Here is a 17,780-nt window from a genome sequence, read left to right as displayed (position 1 = left end):
GGGAGGCCATTTAATTCTAATTTCATTCCTTCTTTTCACCATCAACATTAAAATTGGAAGTTATATAATGTATTTACTCCGCACAGAGCTAGGGTGTCAATTTGTGTGACTTAAAAAACTATGAAAACTAGTGATGGGTATCCATAGTGGGAAGTTTAACCAATGCTTCTCTTAAGAAGTTAGGCCCCCCTCCTTAGTCAAGTATTGTCTATACTATAACATAGGTTTAGTTTTCTTTCATTGCAATTTGTTCGAATTAGTTAGCTACTCACTACGTTTTGTAGCATTTCTTTATAATTTCCATTTTTGTAGTTTAATAATTTATTAGTTTGAAGATTTATTTTTTCCGGCTTAACAATATTTTACTATTTGTCAATTATCTACAATGTGTATATTCCAACTATAGATTTGAGGGAAACCATCTAGATTGAGTCACTAGATTGCTTAATTTTCTATAAGTGTGTTTAATTTCTTGAAAGAGTGTTTACTTTCCTTAATTGCTTTCCTTTTCTACAAAGTAGATTAGATCTCCTCTCTATAGTGTGTTTTAAAATAGTTCTCGCAAGTGGCCGAGTGAAGGGAATTGACACAACCCACCACTTTCTCTCCTTGTGTGTCTCTTTTACAATTTGTTTTCAAATGATCCCACTATGTGGCACAGAATAGGGAACTTACACAATCCACCAGTTTCTCTTGCAAGTGTGTTTTAATTTCATAGTAGTACTTAGCATTTTGGTTCCAACAAGTGTGTGTGTATGTGCAGTTTACTTTAATCGGTGATTTAATAAATATCATTAACACCCAAACTATATAGTTAATATATTAATTAAATATTGCAACTTCATTAGAACTTAATGATATTTTGCAAGTTCCAAATGAATACCAAATTGATAATTAAATGCAGAGTTTCTCATTTATTTTCCAAGAAATTAAAAAATAATTGCAGAATCCATCATTTTTGGTACAATTGCAAGGGAACTGTCAATAACACAATAGTTGTTTTATTGCATAGTTTGTTTCTTTTTAATTTAGTATGATGTGTTTTTACTTGAAATTTTCTACAAGTTTGTTTGTTTTAACAATAATGTTTCTTTAAAGTTTCCATGCATAAATTAGAGATCAACAAGTTATATTTGTTAACTTTGTTAAAACTCCCCACAAACTAATAATGTAGGAAAATCACAAGAAGAAAAGGGGCATAATCAATCTAACTTTTTGACTTCCACAACTAGCTCTCTTACCAAAAAGAAGCCTTAATATAGACCATGCAAGACTCGTCTTCTACACAAACAAAGATCATTTTCCCTAAAGGATAGATAGAAGAGCAATTCCATTATGAAGATTTGATCTTTTCTAACTCTCCCAAAGCACCTTCAAAGGAAAAACACATTCTTCACAATAAAAATGGCACACAAGGAACTTATTAAGGAGAAATCCACTTTTGAATCCCCTATTCAAGTCTCAAAGGAAGAAACTAAGATGTGGAATATCCCTATTTCAGCCTTTCCCAACTTCCATGGTTTATCTAAAGAAGATATGGACACCTTAATCTTTGAGTTCGATGTTCTTTGTAGAACCCATGACTATGTATGAAATGCCCAAAGGTTGAAACTTTTCTTGCCACATTCAAGAATGTTGCATTGCATTGGTTCACGGGTCTTAATGGAGATAGCATCTACACTTGTGATGTAATGACGATAAAGTTCCTTGAAAAATATCAAGATTATTGCTAGGATAAGTAACAGAGGGAGGAAGCCTTCATAATGAAGATGAAATCCTATAAGACTGCGTTTAATGATTCAATTACAACCTACATTGAGAAAGACAAGGAAACTTGGCTCTAAAAACATTATGTGTCCTACTACTGCATGGAATTCATTATGATTGCATTGACATCTTGAATCATATGGGTGGAAGTGATGTGTCTCAACAAACTTTTGATGCCATTGTAATATTATGCCAAAGATATTCTGATGGGACATCAAGGACTAGGAAGGAACCATTGGATATATTGGTGAATATTAGTAAGGTTGTTGGCAATGGAGTTACTAGAGTTAAGATTGGGAATTTGTTAGAAAACCTTAAGATTGATATTATTATTTTACTAATTTCTCATTTCGATACACTACAATTGAACAAATAGAAGGAACAAGAAAAGTTAGCTTCCCAAAATCCAGAGGAAAAAAACTATTGAAGGAATTCCCATTAGATAACATTGAGATTTGTGGGATTTGTAGCAAGGACCATACTATGAGTAAGTGTTTTTCCTTCCCTAAACTAAAGGTTGTGTATCAAGAAGCTAATGAACCCAATAAATTATGTTTCATCTCTCATAAATTTCCATGGCATCCTAAGCCTTAAGGTATGATCCTTGATCAATCTCAATATTCTAATTCATATTGGTCTTACATTTCCATTTACTCTCCTCTACAATGCTACCCATCTAACTAATCATGGTTCCCCCAACTCAAAATTATTTTTGGAAGTCGGGATGCATGAACCCATCCTTTGGAAATCATCAACAAGATTTAATATAGCCACTTATGCCACTTCTGCCTCCACCAATTCAAAAATTCACATCAACCCATTCTTGGCCTCAACTTCTTTCACAACCATCCCTAATCCCAATAACAGTAAGGAAATTCGACCAAGATAGGATGTTGGGCTTGCTACTTACCCCACCTATCCCATCTCTTGGCTATATTATCATGATATCAATCTTAGATAAGAGGATATTGTAATTCAAGGGACTCATCTAGTACAAGTTTAATATTATAATGAGGAGACTCCAAATGAAAAACTAGAACTATTTCAATATCTAGAAATTTCAAGGCTTAATCAAACTTGTGAGGAGCCACAAGCTCCTCATTACCATTAAATATGTTGAAAACTAGGTAATTTCTAAGAGGGGGGTGAATCAATAATTGTGTCTTTTAAATGACCAATTTTAAATTATTTTACCATCCTTTTAATTATTTATTTAATGTATTAGAATATTTATATATGTGTTCAACAAAAAACCATGAATTCATAAGAAAACATACAAGTAGCTCATGCAACACACTGAGACACCATATATAAGTGGAAACCCATAAAGGGAAGAACCACAAATTTTATTTATTTTAATGTAAAGGCAAGCACCCACTCCCTCTTTTACCTCAATTTTGTAGGCATCTAGTATGCTTTAACCTCTCGTTCCTTCTGTAAGCTACAACTTGTTGGGAGCACCCAATCCCTCTTCTACAAGCTCCAACCTGCACTTTTTCTAGGCACTACCTAAAAGGAGACACTAATTCCCTATTAATATTACAAATTTATTGTGTTGGTTTACCTAGTCTTTGTCTTTGTTCTAAACTTTGTCTCTGTTGTTGCCTTCTGCAAAAATGTGTATTCAGCTATTTAAAGTGCAAAGGATCAGAAAGGTTTGAAGCCTTCCTTTAAGCCATAGAAGCACTCAAAGCTAAATCAAACCCTCTATATGGGATAGTTCTAGGAATAATCTTTCTAGCGGTATGTGGAAGTCTAAGAACAGACCCCTAGATCAGAATATATGACCAGTTGAAGCCTTAGGGTATCAAGCCTTTTGAAAGAGGGAAGCAGAGGGAGATGTCGTGATCGTAATCAGAGCTCTCAGTAGCATACAATATCGAAGATCAACATTCGAAGGATCTGGAAACATGACATATCGACGCCTCTCGTAACAAAGTCTGATATATTAGAGGCAGAGATCAACAATCGTAAAAAATCAGAGATTAGTGATCACATTTTGATGATATGTGCACCAGAGCAGTTGGGCTGATTTCCTATCGCACATTAGTGAACACACTCTAGGGTAGGCTCATCAGTGATTGATGATCGACGATTCTAGAAGGGACCATTATGAAGAAATTGCAGAAAAAAATTTCGATAGTGTAAACTGTCGGAGGATGCCCAAAAGCATTTAACAAAGAAATTCAAAGCAAAACCAAGGTCACGTGGGCATTTTCTCTCTCCTCTAGAGTGCGACATGGTGGAATACTATTCGTCCTTGTAAAGCCATGTGGCGTCTGATGTCACCATGACGTGGAAGTACGAAGGACATGTGTAATACAGATTCAACATCTTCAAGGGTCTTATGGGGGCATATCTAGGTGACATGTGTCACCACTCAGGAAGCACCACGTGGTAGTGATGATGTCATATCGACAATCACAAATTAGGTGTTGAGCGATATTGACACTTTAAAATAGTTGTCATTCTAAAAACACTGAAAAAGGAGCTCTGATGTGGGGGCTAGCCCATGGTCACCAATATTCCGAAGAACCAAAGGTGGGGCCATGTTGCACATCGCATGTGGCAAATTTTGGGAGGGCACACCAAATACGATGTTATGAATTTGTCGATTGTCGAGCTCTGGTGTTTGGCTAAGCACGAGGTTGCTAAAGAAAATTAAAGGAAAATGGAACTATGTAGCTTACAAAGGAAAAAATACCCTCGGATAGGAATAAACGGGTCCTAGGTGCCCTAAGGCTAAGCCTGCGAGCACAAACCTCGATCCCATGATCAAGAAATACTAAAAGGATCTAAAACTAAGGGGACCAAAGATCCCGGAACTTTCCTGTTTTGTAGCATCTTCTAGAATAAAATTTCTGACACGTAAGAGTTATGATAATGTAATACAAAGCTTTAAAGGCGTCATGGGTGGGCAACTGAGGCATTGAATGAAGGCATGGAGTGGTTTGAAATCGATATGGTCTAGTCCTGTGGAAGTCCCCTGTAACAAGAAACTGAGGACTACATGGGTGACAGAATTGAATCTGACTGGTTTGTGTATGATGCTCAGGAAGACTTAATGTCTTAGCATGGAGCTCCACTCAGTCATATGAAAAAGGATCACCAGGTCGATCTCCACTTCCGCTTTGTGACAAGCTACTATAGTTAATCGCTTTCGACTCCATAGAATGGGAAAATCAATCATTTAAGGTGAAAGTGATAGGATGTTTATTGAGAGAACATGAAGAATAATGTGGCAGAGATGTGGCTGGCCTAGAGGCCATCCAAGGAAGTGGTATCGAGATATTTTTAGAGGATCCTAATTTTAGTTTCACATGTTAATTATGTTCTATTTTATTTTATTGTTTTTACTATTTCGAGTATCGCATTTTAAAGAAAGGCATCTTTCTGTTGTAATAATTTGAGGTGACATAGCCAACATGCCAAGATAACTAGTCAAGTAGAAAACTGGAGGCTCAGGCCTGAGATATTTTTGTAACTAATTTCCAAGTTCTCCCTCTCCTTATAAAAGGAAGGAAGAAACACTTAAGAAACGTTCATAATTTTGGGAAATACTTCTCTCTTATGGGACCTTTCTTGTTTTCCTAAAAGCCTGTCTAAAGCTTGTTGTATGCTGGTTTTCGTCAAGAGATTAATACAAAGTTCCAGGTGATTCCAAATTATTAGATTTGCAGTATGTTCCTCTCTCTTTGTATTATCAAATGTGTCAAATTTTCTTCTCAGATTACATGTAAAGTAGCTAGATGTATTTCCTTTAGATGCATATTCATTTAAGTCAAAACATTGGTGGATAATGCCTGCATTGTTCTAGGAGTTGAATCTTTAAACAATGCTCCATGTATATTATCATTCCATAGATATTCCCCTCATTCGTTTCTCTATGAGTCTTGAAATATAGAATTCTTAGATCTTAGGCTCTATATAATGGATTCCTCTTCTATTGTCCTCTCCCATTATCTGTGTTTCAACAATTAAATCGATGCACATTCGTAATCTGATTTTCCCACCTGAAGTTGAGGATTATTTCTTGGGTACTCCTGTGTACAAATTGCTTCATGTCTGGTACCTTTATGAATGGTTTGGAATCAAACCCATTTGCATTATTTGTGACAAAAAGAGTTATTGCAAGTCTTTAATATAAATTTGTCAAGAACTCTTTAAGATGTCCTAGGCACTGGCCTCCCCCTTTAACCCAAGGTTTTCTTGAGGAATCTTTCATATCTTGTTAGGTCCCTGATCCGAATTGGATCCTAAACACTCTCTAAGTTTTCATGACTATTTCAAATTATGCCAAAAGTTTCAAGTCTTAGAAAAATCAAGCTATCACAAGGAATCTTCGTGATAGTTGCAGTTGTGATCAATGTGGAGCAACGAGGACCCTTAGTCGAGTGTGCAGACTGTTGGCCCATGGTAACGCGCCCTGGAACAAATTGGAAAAACTACAGGCTAGTTCGAGAAACGGAGTTAGATTCTGATACGTGATTAGAGCTAAGCACTAATCACGTATCGCAAGGTGTCCCCCCTAGTGAAGGAAAGCCCCGAAGCACCCGGACCCGAAATTGCTATGAAATGTGGAAAAGTAATGCATTTAGTTTCGTAGTGCAGGATTCCACAAATTGGTAGGATATCGGAAGGCCTTGAGGTGGTAAGCAGTTTTGACTGAGTCCCGCTCGATGCCACACATCGAGCGACACGTGTCCAGGGGATGAGAGAAACAACTGCCCGCATTGGACGGGTAAACATCATGCAACTTACCCACTCGATACGAACGACAACCGTAGGATCTGGGTGGCCTAGATCAATGGCGGAGGTGCATGCCAATAAATGACCGAATTTGGTGAAGTTATAAAGCAATATTACAGGGAATTTGAAGTCCGACATGGACAATGAGTTGGAAAACAATTTGTGTTTCGCGAGTGATCTTGAAGAAAAAGGAATTAACAACCATTAAAATATGATTCAAGGAATCTGACACCCAGTTCATTAGGAAACAGGTGGCCACCTCCCTGTGAGGCATTACCCAGTGATGATGACGTAGAGCAGAGGAATTCGAATGGATAGAGGCAGAAAAACCAGAAGGCCGGGAAGTAGAAACGAACAGTGAAAGAACAGACTGGCTTTAAAGCCACAAACTAACAGAGACAGAGAAAGGCAGTGACAAGAGTTAGCTAGACGCAGAAAGCTAAGAGCAGAGAACAGAGAGTAGAAGCCAAGCTGACCTGAAGGCAACATCGAGCCAGACAAGACCAGAGAGAGTCAGAGAGTCTGTGTACTCCATAGAAAGCTTGAGAGGTTCAAGAAAACTCCTCGGCATTGGCTTGTCATACTACTATGACCATTAGAGGTTGAGTTTCAATAAGGAGAGTTTGTGCAATCCATTCCTATTGACTGTTATCTGTTTAGTGAGACTCAAATTGAGCTCATTGTTTTAAAAACTCTACTTGAAGACATAATAGAGAGGCCACCACTGAAGGCTGGACCAGGAGACATAGCTTAGGAGCATTGGGTGAACTCCTTATTAAAATTGTTGTGTTTACATGTTTGACTGTTATGTTTTCTCTCACTGCCTTAGTGTTTACGTATTCTAGAAATTTTATCCATCCATTGCATAAAGTAATGTTAAATTGGCAACTAGGGCCAAACTTCATGTGGGTCATCTTATTCATGGCTAATAATATTTTTATTAGATTCCTCTCGTCGAGAGGTGTAGGATTGATCTAAAGATCATCCGATTCCGATAAGTATTTATGGAGATATGAATTTATTTTGATTATGGAATTATTATCAAGCCGACCTACAACTCATTTAGGCTCAGAAGCCCAACAGTCTCATCTATTCAAAAATCAACGTTGTGTATAAATGCAAGAGGAATTTTCCTCATTTTCACTCACTCATCTCATCACATCTCTCTCTCTCTACTGCGCAGAAAAGAGTCTCTTCTCTACTGCGCAGAAAAGGGTCTCTCTAAAAACACATGTGGAAGGAAGCTGTTGAACCTGAAGCTGCAACTGCAGATCCAAAGTTTGACCAACATTGACCATCAGATATCCTCCTCAGAACTATGCTATAGGTCCATCTGGATATCCTCTGAAGGCCACATTTTTTGGTGGTGGAAACAAGCCAATCCGATGGTAGGTTTGTGAATATCGATTGCCCTAGTTTTGATGATGAAGCCGCTAATGCTGATGCTGCTGATCTATGGTTTGCTATTGTTGATATAAATCAGATTTATTGTACTATTTCTCTCTACTAAATTATTGAAGATAAAAGAAGATTTGATCCAAGGGTTTCCCCACACATTGTGGGGTTTGTCCCTGGCTAGCCACCACATCTTGTGTCTCTTGTCTTGGCTTGTTTTTTGTCGATCGTTTAATGTTCTATCTGCACTTTACTTTATGTACATGTGATTGTAATCTGTGGAATATAATAAGAAAAATAAGTAAACTGTTATAAGCATAGAACATACCATAATTTAACATGGTATCGGAGCTGAGGTGAAGACAAAGCCCAAGCAAGAGCAAGAGAAATCACCGAAGAGAAGATTGGCAAGGCTATCCTAAAATAAATATGGGTTCCTCAACACCCTTTCCTGCCGAAGACAAGCTCCGTGAGAAAGCTTACTATCACGGATGGAAGATGTCTATCGATCTAACCCTAGAAGATCAAGGAGTGCTGGACCATGTAAGAGGAAATATTGTTGAGACTCCATCAAATGCATCCACTGCTGCCTAGAAAAAATGGAAAAACGGAGAAGTCAAAACAAAGAATATCATCCGGGACTCTATCAACAAGCACTTGGTGGCCTACATCTCTAAACTGGACACCTGCAAGGAAATATATGATAGACTGGTGAGTTTATTTAAAGTTAATGATGAAAATCAAGTTTTGTTTCTTAGAAATAAGCTGAGGGAAATCAAGAAGGGTAAAGATGAGAGTATGCAAGCATACTTCTTAAGAATCATCGAGATCAAGAACGATCTTCTATCTATTGGGGAGACTATTACTGACAGAGAAATGGCACTCACGACTCTTGGAGGATTACCATTCGAATGGTATGTGTTCAGGTCTACTCTTCTGAATAATAATGTAGTTCTTGGTTTCAAGGAATTAATGGCTAGATGTATTCAAGAAGAAACAAGGGTAGAAGAGTAAGAAATTCCCTTGCCTAAAGGTCCTCCTACTGCCTTTTCTTCTCATGCTAAAAAAGAAATAATTCCGGGTTTAAATAAAAAAGAAATGTTTGACCTAAAGGTGGAAGAAAAGGACGATGTTACATTTGAAATAAAGCAGGTCACTATGCAAGGGAATTCCCTGATAGAAAGGACTCTCACCAAGACAATGATCAAAATCCCTCCCACCGCAATCAAAGAAATGGCAAAGCCAATAGTAGAGGTAAAAGGAGTGCTGGAAATCAAGGATGAGGACAACCATTCAAGAAGGATAGATATTCTAGGTATGAATCTAACACTGTTGACAATAATCAGGATGAATATTATCTACCAGCTGCTCTATCTACCTCTGCTCCTTCGGACTCAATGGGAATTTGGCTCATTGATAGTGGTGCGTCAAGGCACTTCACTAGTTACAAAGAAGTTCTCCATAATCTAATAGAGAAAGAAACTAATCTAGAAATTTTCCTTGGAGATGACATGAAATACCCCGTGAAAGGTGTAGGCAATGTTTCTCTCAAATTGAATCAAGGTAATACGATCCACTTACAAGATGTATTATATGTACTTGATCTCAAAAAGAACCTGGTATCCATCTCGGCAACGAAAGACAAAGGCTACAAGGTAACCTTTAGCGATGGCAAGGTATGTATATGGCAAAATAATGTTAAATATGCTTTCACTCTTGGGTTTCGAGTTGATTCTTTATATCAGGTCAGTGGAAGTCCGCTAGTTGTCATGTCTTGTGACACATCTCTTTAGTCCAAAATTTGGCATCAGAGGTTTTCCCACCTTCATTATAAAGCTCTACCCGATGTAAGACAAATGGTAACAGGGATGCCTGAATTCTGAGTAGAGAAAGAAGGTGTATGTCTGGGATGTGCCGAAGGAAAGCTCAAAAGGGGACCATTCCCCTCAAGCCAAAGCAAGACCTCCGATATATTACAATTGGTTCACTTAGACATATCTGGTATGATGCATATGAACTCCTTGGGAGGATATTCATATTACCTTACTTTTACAGATGACTGTTCTCGAAAGACTTGGATATACTTCTTGAAAAAGAAGGATGAAGTGTTCTCTTGGTTTCGACACTTCAAAACCTTGATCGAGAATCAGACCGAAAAGAAGATCAAAATCTTAAGGATTGATAATGGGATTGAATATGAATCTAACAAGTTTCATGACTTTTGTAAAGAGTCTAGCATCAAGAGGGAGACTCCTACACCATATATTCCTGAACATAATGGTGTGGTAGAAAGGAAGAACTGTATGATTGTGGAAGTTGTCTGTGCCATACTTCATGATCAAAGAATTTCAAATTTCCTATGGGCTGAAGCTGCAAACACTACCATATATGTACAAAATCGATGCCCTCATCAAGCATTGGGTTCCAAGACTCCTGAAGAAATGTTCACTGGTAAGAAACCTGATGTTTCTCATTTTAGAATTTTTGGAAGCCCTGTATATTTTCATGTGCTGAAAGAGAAAAGAAATAAATTGGGTGCATCTGGAAAGAAAGGAATTTTTGTGGGCTATGGTGAAAATACTAAGGGCTATAGAATCTATATAGCTGGTCAAAGGGAAGTCATGATTAGTCATGATGTCACTTTTGACGAAGATATGGCTCTCAGCAAGGTGGACAATCTTCCAACTTTGAGGAGCTCTCAAGAAGCTGACACCAGGGAATAGAAAGAAAAGGATGATGAATCAATGCATGATGTGGAAGAACCCATGGATCCGATTGATCCTCCTCCACATTAGCCTTCCTTTTCCAGGAAAAGGCCTTCATGGCTTAGGGGGCTACTTGATGATGCTGAAGGACATGCTGCACCCTAAGGAACCTTCCGTGAAAGTAAGAAATATAACAGGTATCAGGGATACTTGACCATGATGAGCATGATTATACAAAATGAGCCTTCATCATTCTCAGATGCCGTCAAGAATCAAGTATGGAAGGATGCTATGACTGAAGAATATGAGTCTATTATGAAGAATGATGTCTGGGAAGTAGTTCCCAGACCCTAGGACAAGATAGTTATCACGTCAAAATGGCTTTACAAGATAAATCATGTAGCAGATGGAAGTTCGGAAATGTATAAGGCTCGTTTCGTTGCTCGTGGTTTCTCTCAGAAGGAAGGTATAAAATATGATGAGATATTTTCACCTGTTGCCAGATATATGACCATCCAATCGATCATAGACCTTGCAGCTTCACAAGGATGGAACCTACATCAAATGGATGTCAAGATCGCGTTCTTGCATGGTTTGATCAAAGAAGAGGTCTACGTGGAGCAACCCAAACGATTTGAGATTTATGATCGAAAATCTCATGTATGCAAGTTGAAGAAGACTCTCTATGGGTTGAAGCAAGCACCTCGAGCACGGTATGAGAGGATTGATAGCTACTTGATGAAGCTGGGATTCTCTAGGAGTGAAGCCGATCCTAACCTTTACTTTAAGGTTGAAGATGACAAACCTCTCATACTGGTGCTGTATGTGGATGACCTCTTTCTAACAGGTTCAGATCCTCTCATTCACAAATGTAAGAGGGAGATGGCTTTTGAATTTGAAATGAAGGACCTAGGACCGATGCACTATTTCCTAGGACTTGAATTGTGGCAAAAACCAGGGGAAATTTTCCTATCTCAAGGAAAATATGTGGTGAAAATATTGGAAAGATTCGGTATGGTGGACTGCAAGCCTGTAACTACCCCAATGGAGCTTGACTTCAAGAAGTTAAGTGGTAGTGCTGCTGGACCTATTTTACGAAATGATACCAAGTATCGGAAACTCATTGGAGCATTAATGTTCTTAGTGAACTCTAATCCAGATATATGCTTTGCAGTCAACACATTGAGTCAACATATGGTCGAACCCCACCACATACATTGGATTGGTGCCAAGAATATGTTAAGATATCTTCGAGGCACAATCACTTATGGGTTAAGATACATTGCCAGAGATGTGAGATTACTTGGATACACAGATGTTGATTGGGCAGGCAATGTGGAGGACCGTAAGAGAACTTCCGGGTGTTGTTTCTCCTTGGGATCTGCTTTGATATCCTAGATGAGTAGGAAGCAAAATCTGGTGGCCTTGAGCACCGCTGAAGCAAAGTATATTGCTGCTAGCATGGCCTCCTGTGAGGTAGTTTGGTTGAGAAAGCTCTTCAGTGAGCTGTTTGGATTTACATTGGATACCATTGTGATCCTATGTGACAACCAGAATGGGATTCGTTTGTTAGAGAATCCCGTATTTCATGATCACTCCAAGCATATCAATATCAGGTACCACTATATTCGAGATATGGTGTAGCAAGGAGCTATAAGGCTCCAACATATTTGTACAGATGAACAGGTCGTCGACATTCTAACAAAGCCCCTTGGGAAAGTAAAATTCTTGACTTTCTGAGAACAACTTGGATTTGTTCAAAGAACCTCCGATGAGGGTCCGGTATGATGCATTAAGCTTTGGGAGCTCCGGGGGGAGTGCGGGGTACTTCTTGGAGCAACATATGACCACAGAATGATTCACTATCCCTTGGTGGTATACATGTACACCTCGTGGCGACTACATAGTAGGATTGATGTGTTCTCCTGTGAGTCCTGGATTGATGTGTTCTCCATGGCGATTGTAGCAGGATTGATGTGTTCCCTTGTGAGGCTTGGATTGATGCGTTCTCCATGGCGATTGTAGCAGGGTTGATGTGTTCTCCTATGAGGCCTGGATTGATGTGTTATCCATGGCGATTGTAGCAGGATTGATGTGTTCTCGTGTGAGGCTTGGATTGATGTGTTCTCCATGGCGATTGTAGTAGGATTGATGTGTTCTCCTGTGAGGAAAAGATTGATTAGTTCTCCTGTCGAGGCATCCTACCCATGTAGTCTAGGGCTCATGGGAAGTACCTCTCATTTGATCAATGAGCAAGGAAATGAAGTTAGGGACCATAGTAGTACTAATGGATGCATCGCTATATCTACTGTACTCCCTACGCTAGGATGACCTCCATTGATCTGGGATCAACGATACTGGTCTGGGACCAATGGTAGGAGTGGTACATTCTATGACACTAACTTTTGGTCAGTTAAGACTAGTTTGGGACCAGTGGTACGCACTCTAAGACTGACTTTGAGTTAGTGGAGGATGTTACTAGTCTGGGACTAGTGGTAGGAGTTGTACATACTATGACACTGACTTTTGGTCAGTTGAGATTGGTCTGGGACCAGTGGTACATACTCTGAGGCTGACTTTAAGTCAGTATGATACATCCTCGATCATTTCTTCTTCTTCATAATTTGGACAAAAGTAGAGCAGAACAAAACAAAGCAGAGTAGAGCAAAGCAGTACAGATCAGTACAGGGCAGAACAAGACAAAGCATAACATGAAGAATAGAGCAGAGCAGGGCAAGGGTCAGGCTGTACAGGGCAGTGCATTTGATGGATGAATAGTAGCGATCGACAGACAGATTGCAGATGAAGTTATCCCTAGTTGAGAGGGTGTGTTAAATTGGCAACTAGGGCCAAACTTCATGTGGGTCATCTTATTCATTATTAGATTCCTCTTGTCGAGAGGTGTAGGATTGATCTAAATATCATCCGATTCCGATAAGTATTTATGGAGATATGAATTTATTTTGATTATGGAATTATTATCAAGCCGACCTACGACTCATGTAGGCTTAGAAGCCCAACAATCACATCTATTCAAACATCAACATTGTGTATAAATACAGGATGAATTTTCCTCATTTGCACTCACTCATCTCATCACATCTCTTTCTCTCTCTATTGCACAGAAAAGAGTCTCTTCTCTACTATGCAGAAAAGGGTCTCTCTCTCACACATGTGGAAGGAAGCTGCTGACCCTGAAGCTGCAACTATAGATCCAAAGTTTTACTAGCGTTGACCATCAAATCTCCTCCTCAAAACTATGTTGTAAGTCCATCTAGATCTCCTCTAAAGGCTGCATTTTTTGGTGGTGGAATCAAGCCGATTTGATGATCAGTTTGTGAGATATCCACTGCCCTAGTTTTGATGATGAAGCCACTAATGCTGATGCTGCTAATCTAGGGTTTGCTACTATTGATATAAATCATATTTATTATACTATTTCTCTCTGCTGAATTATTAAAGATAAAAGAAGATTTGATCAAAGGGTTTCCCCACACATTATGGGATTTGTCCCTGGCTAGCTGCCACATCTTGTGTCTCTTGTCTTGGCTTGTTTTGTGTCGATTGTTTAATGTTCTATCTGCACTTTACTTTATGTACATGTGATTGCTAATCTATGGAATATAATAAGAAAAAGAAGTAAACTGTTATAAGCATAGAACATACCATAATTTAACAAGTAACATAGGCACATCCATGCACATGAGTCTGTAATACCTTTAATTCTTTGTCCTGGATAAATTCCAGATCAAGTGGTATCAAAGCTCTAGGTTACTAAGGTTAGACAAGCTTGTGCTGGATTTTGTTGTTGAATTCTAACTAGATCAAAGTTTAAATTAGGAGAAGGAGAGTTAGTTGAAACTAACCTAGAAATTGGAAGAGTCTATTCTAAGAGGAAAATGTCAGAAGAAAGTCCTTTGGAATTAGACCCCCAGTTCATGGATAGTTTTATGACCATGAGATCCATGGTGGAGGAAATGTATAGGAAATTTTAGAAAAATAGAGAAGAAGATTCATCAAACTACAAACAAGACAAAGGAGTAGAAGAATCTCTCCTCCATGACCACTCTAGAGGAAAAGGAAAAGAAGAAAAAATTCTCACACCTACTAATAGCGCTGAAAATAAAAGAAGACATCTTTGATTAAATTAGATGTTAAATTTGATTTACCAATATATGATGGAGAGTTGAATGCAGAGAAGTTGGATAATTGGATCATACAAATTGATGTTTATTGCGGAGTGCAAAGCATTGATTCAGACAAGAGTAAGATTCAACTGGCTAGCCTACGCCTTGGGGGCACTGCCTTGGTATGGTGGGAAGGTAGGACACAAGATGACATGAAGAAACATGGTAAGATTCTTTTTGTTTGGAGTGAATTTGTTTCTACAATTAAAAAGAAATTCTATCCACTAGCCTATATGCAACAAACCATGACGATCTGGAAAACTCTTCAACAACTAAAGGGGCAAAGTGTACAAGGCTGCACCCAATAATTTAGGAAAAGAGCTTTGATTATATGAATTTCTTTAGACTCACCTGAGACTCTGCTAAAGTATATAGGTGGTCTACACAGCTACATGAGGCACACTATCCTCAAGTTTAATCCCACTGGCATAGATGAGGTATCTGTTTAGGCTACACATCTAGAAGCTCAAGGTAAGAATGGGAACCCAGAAGTTGGGGGATCATCCAAACCCACTGCAAGCAAGAATAAGGAGAAAAGAAAACAGAAATGGAAAGAGAGGAAGACAAATAATGTACAAAAGACCAAGTCTTCATGCACTCATTGTAAGAAGGATGGGCATGATGATGAACACTGTTGGATTCTGCATCCAGAGCTAAAACCCAAGAAAAATGAGGGTAAAAGGAAGAAGACTGCTGCAACTATTCAAAAGGATTTGGGGCCAGACTGAGGAGATGAAACAACAATCGCAACCAAAGGTATAAAAGGTTTTCCACTTTAGAGAATGCAAGAAGCATGTACAATAGCTGCTCAAGAAGGGGTTCATTAGACCTAGCACATCATCATGTGAGTCTCCAATTGTTTTGGTGAGAAAAAAAGATGGCTCGTGGATAGTGTGCATTGATTACCGAGCACTGAATAAGATAATGATAGAAAATCGTTATCCCCTTCCTCGCATAGATGATCTATTAAATCAGTTGAAAGAAGTTGTTTATTTTTCCAAGTTAGACTTGCATAGTGGATATCATTAGGTCAGAGTTGCAGAGCAAGATTCATGGAAGATTGCTTTCAAAATGAAGCAGGGATTGTATGAGTGCCTGATTATGCCTTTTGGCTTAACTAATGTTCTTGCTACTTTCATGAGAGTAATGAATGATGTACTCAGACCTTTTCTTGATGATTTTGTTATTGTATATCTGGATGACATTCTTATATTCAACAAAACGTGGGAAGAACATTTAAAGCATGTTAAGCAGACACTAGATGTTTTGAAAAGAGAAAATCTTTATGTTAAACTCTCAAAATTTGAATTTGGAAAAACATCTTTGAATTATTTGGGTCATATAGTGGGGGGTGTTGAATTGAAGATAGATCCCTCTAAGGTTGTAGTCATTGTGAACTGGCCTAAGCCCAAATATACTACAGAAGTTAGAAGCTTCCTAGGAGCAACATAATATTGGAGAAAGTTTATTTCTAACTTTTCCTTGATTGCAACTCCCTTACATGCTTTAACAAGATTGAACAAGGTGTTTCAGTGGGGAGGCAAACAACAGAAAGCCTTCGACACCTTGAAAGAAAAGCTTAGTACAACACCAGTACTAGCACTGCCTGATCTTCAAAGACCATTTGAGATTGAAACGAATGCCAGTGACTATGCCATGGGAGCAATGTTGATGCAGCACAGTAAACCCATATTTTATCATTCTGAGACATTTAATTATGTTGTAGTTAACTATCCCACATATGATAAAGAATTGTATGCATTAGTATAGAGTGTGAAAAGTGGAAACATTATTTAATGGAAAAAGAGACAGTTATACATACTGATCATCAACCACTTCAATATTTACACTCCCAAACTAAGTTGCAACAATCGAGACACTATAGATGGATGGGTTTTCTACAACAGTTTCATCTTTTCATTAGATATGAAAAGGGCATACACAATAAAGTTACAGACATGTCCACACCAATTATAAATGAATCTACTATACTTAAGCATAATTCAGTATTGCATGAAAGCTACATTGAACAATATGCTCAAGATATAGATTTTAAAGATGTATATGTGACTTTAAGTCAAGGCAAACAAGTAGGAGAATTGGATTATCATGTTAAGGACCAGATCTTATATCATTTTGGGAAGTTATGCATTCCAAAAACTGAAAGAGTAAAGATAATTCGAGAAGCACACACTTCTCTAATATCAGGTCACTTTGGTGTAAGTAAAACAGTTGCACAACTGCAAAGATTTTGTTATTGGACAAAAATGAATGAGACAGTTTCTAGATATGTAAGAGGGTGTACCATGTGTGCTAAAAGAAAACCTAGTAATAGAAAACTAGACTTGTACACTCCACTACCAATTCCTTCTCATCCCTGGGAAAGTGCTTCCATGGACTTTGTTGGAGGACTTCCTAAATCTAGGAAAGGTCATGACTATTTATATGTTGTTGTGGATAGGTTCAGCAAAATGTGTATTTTGATACCTTGTAACAAACAGATTATGGCTGAACAAACTGCCAAGTTATTCTTTCAGCATGCATGGGTTCATTTTGGATTACCCATTTCCATTATATCTGATCAAGATACTCAATTTGTTGGGAAATTTTGGTCAAGTTTGTGGGAATTCATGGACACTAGGCTGAAGAAAAGCATAGCTTTTCATCCACAAATAGATGGCCAAACAGAAGTGGTCAATAGGACAATGATCCAGTTGCTCAGAGGCTATTGCAGCAAGCAACCCAAGATTTGGGATGAACATTTATGTTATGTGTAGCATGATTACAATCAAGATAAACATTCTTCTTCACAAAGATCTCCTTTTGAGACGTGTTTTGGTTTCACCCCAAGGTCTCCCTTGGATTTTGTCTTTGGTAAAGACATAGCGGTTGATGGACATAGTGATGTGGACAAGACATCCATGCTCATTGAACAAATCCAAGAGATTCACCAGGTAGTACAGGAACAGCTGGAAAA

The sequence above is a fragment of the Pinus tabuliformis genome, chromosome 2_2 (genome assembly GCF_031772625.1).
Source record: "Pinus tabuliformis cultivar Carrire ecotype Pingquan chromosome 2_2, CPIR1, whole genome shotgun sequence".
Classification (NCBI taxonomy): Eukaryota; Viridiplantae; Streptophyta; class Pinopsida; order Pinales; family Pinaceae; genus Pinus; species Pinus tabuliformis.
This window is presented reverse-complemented; position numbering follows the sequence as displayed.